Source organism: Haliaeetus albicilla, chromosome 2 (genome assembly GCF_947461875.1).
Source record: "Haliaeetus albicilla chromosome 2, bHalAlb1.1, whole genome shotgun sequence".
Taxonomy (NCBI): domain Eukaryota; kingdom Metazoa; phylum Chordata; class Aves; order Accipitriformes; family Accipitridae; genus Haliaeetus; species Haliaeetus albicilla.
The window spans coordinates 45,491,436-45,498,541 of NC_091484.1; positions in this window are offsets into that span (position 1 = coordinate 45,491,436).

Below are 7,106 nucleotides of genomic sequence, written 5' to 3' on the forward strand. Positions count from 1 at the left end.
GTCAAGCGCTCAGATCTTCTCCTAATTCTCCACTAGTTTATGATCAAGTATTCCAAAAGGTGGAAAACTACACTGGAGTATTTAACATATGTTTGTATAGTGAGAATAAAACAGGTACTTCAGTGTAGTTAAGACAGATGAGTTCTGTGCTGCTGAAGGGCCATACACTTTGTGAAAGCTGCTGGATTTAAGTTTGTTCTGTGTTCTTCTAACAAACTAGCATGTAAAATGTTGCAGATGCTTGTTGTGCATTTTAGGAGTGTTTATGTAGCAACTGGGAAGTTTATATTTGCAAATACCAACAGAAACAGAAACTGCAGCTCACAAGGTTCCTCGATACCTTCTTCATATCCACAGGAGGAATGAACAGTATTGCCCTTTGAGTGACAGATGTTTTTAAAAAAATCCTCTGAAAAATTCAGGCTTCCATTTCAAAAACTATCAGCCAAATGGCATGCTTATCATTGCTCCAGTCCCTCACCCTGACTCTCCCCTTGGGGCTTACCTGCTGTAGTAACAGCTCCCTTCCAAAAGAGTTGCTTTCCTTTTATTATATTCAGGCCTGGTGAAGAGTACAAGTAATGATGATCTTTCTCTAATTGCCTGTTGGAGTCATTCATCTTTCCTCTAATTAGCTGTAACTTAGTTGACAGCCTTTCTAAGTTAAAACTAAAAACTCATTTTGACTGTGGGCTCTAATTGTCATTCCTAAACTAGATGCTTCAGTCTCAGGAAAATACAATTCCAAAAGCGCAAGGTACAGTTTATTCTCTGAAAGTTGTTAAAAGAGGGATTGCAGCTCAAAAGATGAACATGATTTCCATTCAGGGACAGCCTACAACCATATTACAGCTACTGCAATAATTGACTGCTTGGAAACCCAGATGAAAAATCTAGTCTTGTCATACATCACCCATTTTTAGGTGTGTCATTATACCTCATGCTAATATAATGATTTTCAAGTATTTTGTTGCTTCTTGGTATGTCCCCTCAATGGCCTGTAACTACTATGGCCTAGCAAATGAAAAATTCAGAGCTCTTTAGATCTGTTTATTTAGAACTGACAACTTTCTGCCAAGATGGAAGAAAAAACAGGAGAAAGATGAGTTTGAAAATAGCTTTTTCTGTGGGTTTTTTTGTTTGTTTGGTTGGTTGGTTTTTTTAACTGTAACTGTGTAGATGGCTTGATCAAGGTTACCAACACCTGGTAACTACTAACCCTGTTCTGCAGCAGGTGATCAGTAGTGGGGTGAAATTTCGTGTCTGGAATAGTCTTTAAGCTTCTGAACCTGAACTAGATTAGAGCTTCTGCTTTACTACAACGCAGACCTTGTTCAGACTCCATTAACAGTTATTTAAATGCATGAAGTATAGTCAGGGATTAGGACACCAAGCTGGTGTGAAATTTAAAGTCACAGTGGACCAACACCAACAATCCACCCCCATTCCTAAACTTCTGCGGTGCTGTTCATAGGATCACAACATTTTAGTCCAACCCCCTGAGGGAACTTACCTACGTAATGAAGGAAGCTAGAGTCCCTGAACTAGGTTACTGAGATCAAGCAAATGTAAGTTTATATCCTACCTTCCATGAAAAGTCCACAGATACAGGCTCCTTTCCGTGGTGGGTGGCCATAATCTTCTTTGGTCTTTTTGGTAACATCTGCAGTCAGGCACACCTTATCCAAAGACCAGTTGTTCTTGCATGCCATGCTCTGCATTACAACTTTAAAAAATAATACTTTCAATATCCAGACAGTAATTTCAATGTCAGAACTGTTAATGTGCCCCTCTTGGGCCAGTTGTGCTCAAGCCTGAGACTGACTTGGGTTTGTTTTGTTTTGGGTTTTTTTTTTCCTTTGGCCATTATTTGACGTAAGGCAAAAAAGCTGCATGAATGCAATTGTTTGGAAACAAAACATTCTGCACAGTACAGACCAAACCAACCCCCTCCCCTCCCCAGCAGGGGAGCAAGACTGCATTGCTGGCTGCACTCAGAGACACCGCTTCTCTCCAGCCGAGTCCCCCTTTGGAACAAGCCTGTGCTAACATCTGTTCTAGCCTGCGTGGTCCTTACATCCCCCCAGCCCTTGATAGGAAGAAGTGCCCAGAAGAGAAAGCTTGGAGAGAGGCAGTAAAAGGAGTGAACAATAGAGTGGGGTTCCTCTGTGCCTGTGGCACAAAAGGAGCACCAGTTGGGGACCTCGACTTGAGCAGCAGAGAGAAGAGGAGCTGCCTGGCAGCCCTCGGGCTGCCATCCCCTTCTGCTTCCAAGTACAGCGAGCGGAGCCTCAGCGTCTGGGCTGCAAACGCCCCCCGGGCTCCCACTGCCCATCTCCAGGGAGGAGCTCCTGGCCACCTTTCTGCTAGGCTAGCGAAGGATTATCTCAGTGCCATTGCTGGCCATGCAGAATTTGAGATACACTGTTACCAGGCTCTCATGGGGTCTTCAGAATAAATAAATGCATATGTGCTGTGATCATGGCAAGAAGTAAGACATCAATACACTGCTGAAGATTGTTCATCCCCTACTGTGGCAACAACTACGCAAAGAGGACAGGGAGATTGATTTTTTTCTACTTAGCCTGGTAACTGTTACCAGGAATAAACCAGAATGGTACCATGACACAGACCCTGAATTGGTTAAATAATAAGGGTAGGAAAACTTGCACTCTTAACCTTTTTTAAACTAGGAAATTCAAGCTTTTATTTATTTCCTTAGCTGCTTTGTCTTCACACTTCTGAATAGACTGAAGATGAGTTTGGATTGTTTCCCCTGCTTTCAGGAGATGGTTGTTCCAATATTTGGCTGATTTTTATCTTTTTATTTAAACTGTGCTTAACTCTCCAAACAGCATCACAAACATAGCTAATACCTATGGTAAAAAATAAATGTCTGGCAGCGAAACCATATGCCTGGTTCCCTACAACCATCACTGCTTACGTGTCAGAAAGGACCAAGGATTGAACAAGCCAGAAAGCCACACCACTGCTGGCAGCACAAGGTCCCCTGTCCAGATGTCAAGTTCTCCATACCACATGAGAAGAGCAGTAACCCTAAAAGAGAAGCAGCAATAGCTTCTGCCTTAATATGTATGTATGTACTACATTTTTAGACAAAATAAATTGCAGACTTCAAGTGTAAGAGTCCTTTTGTCTATAGAGAAAGTACATGGCTGAAGTAACCAGAAAGTATATCCTTATGTAAGTGTAAGGTCATGGGTTTCATGGAATTTGTTCTTTTCCTGGTGTAGGTATGTCCAAAATCAATTGTAGAAGGTGATCAGCATGAGACAGGTTGCTCTCAACAGAGAATGTGAGTATGCTCAATCCTCTAAAACTTCTTGTCTTGTGGAGAAACCTGAACATTACCATTAGTCACGTTAGTGCACCTTCAGAAACTGCCAAAAATTGGTAACAACAGTCAATGGCTGCTTAAATGCAAATTGTCTGATGCCATCTTCAGCGGTGCATTTAAACTTCCAATAAGCCAGAGCGAAGTACAAATCAGGAGTACAACACAGTCTGACAGAGAGACTCTGAATAATGGCATACTGCAGCATACATTGCCATGAGATATCAGAGGAATTTCCAAAATCGCTGCCTATTTTATCCATATCTAACCGCCTGCAAGTGGATATTGCTGGTGGCAGGGTAGGGGAAAAGGAATGCTGCAAGATGCTGAACACCCCTAGCACTTGTGACAAAGGGAGGTGACGGAGCCCTCACTTTAGCAAAGTGCTTAGTATTTCTGCAAAACTCGCTTCTAAGTAAAACTGACTTGGATTAAGACAAATTTTGGACAAAAAAAAAAAAGGAACAAAGCTGCTGGTTTTAGATCACTAGGATAGCTCTGTGCATAGTAGCTAAACCCTGTTACTGTAGGGTACTTGCCAGTGGGCAAAGCTGTATGTGAATAGATAGGCTAGTCTAGTCCATGTGTCTGGCACAGCATCATAGAAGAGCGGATTGCAGCACTTGCATGTGAGGAGAGAACATCAACTCCCCCTTTGTTTGGAGAAAAATGAAAAGCATACTGGCGTCATAAAGAATAGCTATTTTTTCATTTTCAAAAAAGGAACAAAAAGCCCCCAAACACATAGAAGAGCAACAGTACTGTTAATAAAAAAGTCACTTGCCTTCAGACCAAGGTTCAGCTATTTAAGAGACCTATGGATCTATGAAAGGAGGAGGTTCATGCTTTCACACTCTTGAGGGCAAACAAGGGCACAGGGGCTCCAGGCCGTAGTGTTCTGCATGATTTCTGCCATGTTAAACACCTCGGGAAACACCTCCAGAATATCATCCAGGACATTCTTCATCTGTCCAGGTCAATACAAGCAGAGCCATTAGAAATCACTGCAGTCAACTCTTTTTGACTCTTCTACTTTCAAGTCTGATTTCTTCTCCAGGAGAGTGCAAACATTGCATTTTCTTAGGCAGATTAAAACCAGAGATGCTCCCCCACCTTTGCTGTGACTTTGGCAACAGTATTGCGAGAAATGACTGCAAACCAGTTAACACTTAGCAGCTTCTATTTAGCTTTACGTTTTCAAGTAACATTGACCCCCAAAGCCCAGCAATGAATCGCCCCTGGGCTTGGGAATACTGCTGTTACAAGGATGTACCCTGAGATTGCCTTGGTTTTTAATCAAATGTTATTAGTAGTTTGTATTTCTGTAGTACCTATAGCTTCCATTGCCCCCTCCACCCCCCACAGTCCTTACTGTCTCGGGCATTAGGTAAAATACAGCACAGGCACACACGTCTCACCCCCCAAAAGAGCCTCTCTCCCTCCCCGCAGGCCTGCTCTGGAACTGAGACAGAACATAAATGAAGAACAATTCATAACAGTACTCAATGAGCAGGAACTGAAACCACAACATTAATACAGCTCAGTCTCCATTTCAGCCCTAGCTTTGGCAGAATTAATGATGAATGCCATATATAATTGTCCACACTCCCTAAAGTGGATGGGAACCAAACGTGAAAAGCACAAGCTCCCCCGGGAAATGAAGTGTTGTTTGGCTACTTGCATGCAGAGATGTCACATTCCCTCCTGCAAAATCTCCATGATCTGGTGGTGATAAAAGAAAAAAAAAAAAAGAGTGCCCAGAGGAAAAGAAGAGAGTGAAGAAAGGGATGGAGAGTTGCAGAACAAGAGTGGCAGTCATGGGGGAAATTAATTAACTCTGGTAAGGATGAGAAGCTGAAGGCTCAGTCTCAGATATGCCAGGTTTTGGGGAACCTGGACATAGTTTCTCAGGTCTACACTCAGAAAGGAAGGTGCAGAAGACAGCAGGGTTGGATAGCAGAACTAGCTGAGATTTCTGATTACATTTTCCTTTGCTACTCATCCTTTATTCATTTAATCTATTAAGCACAGCACCAGTGCTGTTCCATGCTTAAAACCCAGTCTTTTACCTTTTTCTGGAATCAGTTTAGCTGTACTAAGATACCTGGGTGTCTGAAGTGTCTTGACTATGAACAGAACTACAGTGCCCCAGTTAACTCCATATTAAGTGACAAAGCTTATCATTGTATTAGGGTTGGTCCCTTCAGCCCAGCATCTGATAGCTTATAGGTATTAATGTTATTGTTCTGCTAAACTCCAGATTTGGTACAAGAGAGGTGCTGAGGCTAAGAGGTGGTCAGACAGCCTCCTTGCCCAGATTTCACCTCTTCAGGCTACCACAAAACTAAAAAGCCCTGAAAACCTCCTCAGCCACTGCTTGCAAGGGAAGTCTCTTGGAGCAGGCACATGGCTCCTGCTCAGCTCCAGGGCCCAGGAAGGGGAGCAGTAGGAGAGCACTGTGCTTGGGCTGCTCTTCCTGGCGTGGAGACCTGACACATCACTGCTAGGCTGTGCTGTGAACGTGGCAGATGGAAGCCAGGACCGTGGGCTGGGAGGGACTTTGTATGCTCGGCACAAGTGGGAAGGAGCAGGGAAGCTACCCAAAGGGGATTTATCATGCAGGAGATGGGAACAAAGCACAGGGGTGAAGACTAGACTCACCAGCTCAACCAACCGCAACTTTTTTAAGTTAGTGTTGCTGAACTTGTTTATAAAAGCACGCAAAGATTCATACCTTGTTTCCTACCCCACATTAAATTCAAAGGTGAAAAAGAAATGGTCTGCATAACAGGTTAGATGTTCTTCTGGTCCAAATTCCTCCCTAGTGCATTACATCGCACAGGCTAGCACATTATCATCACTGCTATTAACACTCAGCTGATCTTCGCTAATTTGATGCATCTTTTTTTTTTCCTAGAAATAAGTCTCTTGCTGAAATAACACAGTCAGATGTGTGCTCCACATGTTATTAACAGCACTGAATATGCACTAGATGAAGAACTTTACCTTTTCCTCTGCAGACTGGCCTGGTACCTCTTCTACGAATGCCATCTCAGCATTGGGGTGCAGTCCGTATAGTAAAGGGCTTTCAGATGGAAGCATTTCATCTGTGTATTTATGGTATCCAGCATAATCCAAATTTGGTGGGGCCAAGAAACCTGGTGCCCTTTAAGCTTCAGTAAAAGAATCAATAATATTATTGATAATGCTGTCATCAGTTCTTGAAATATTCTTCTGCATCTACAAAGTTTCAGAAATTTGTCTGGAGTCTATGAATATGACATCTATAAGTTCTGATACAGTGGTACAGGGTTACCAAACTATTTTTAGCACAGTTACTACTTGCACACTTTTCTGACATTCCCATTTTCTGCAGTATTGAAATACTGTTGCTGCTTCCTTCATGAGGATGCTCTGAGTTTATTTTAAGGACTGTCACTACTGAGGCGAGTGTATTTTAAGTACTGAATTTCTGCATCCCCTCAGCAGACAAGCAAAGATTATTATGCCATTTTGCAGATGAAAGTCTGAGATACACAGGACAGAATCACATAGGACACCTGTGGGAGAGGCAGGACTGGAGCCTCAAGTCACCTGAACCCCCATCCTAATACATGAGCCACGACATTAATTATATTTAGTGTGTCATTATCTAGGGGTTTTGCACAAACACACTGTGCTCATAATAACCTTAAAGAGGTCACAGGGAGAGACGGGTAAGTGGGGTGTGGAAATGGGATAGCACACGTCA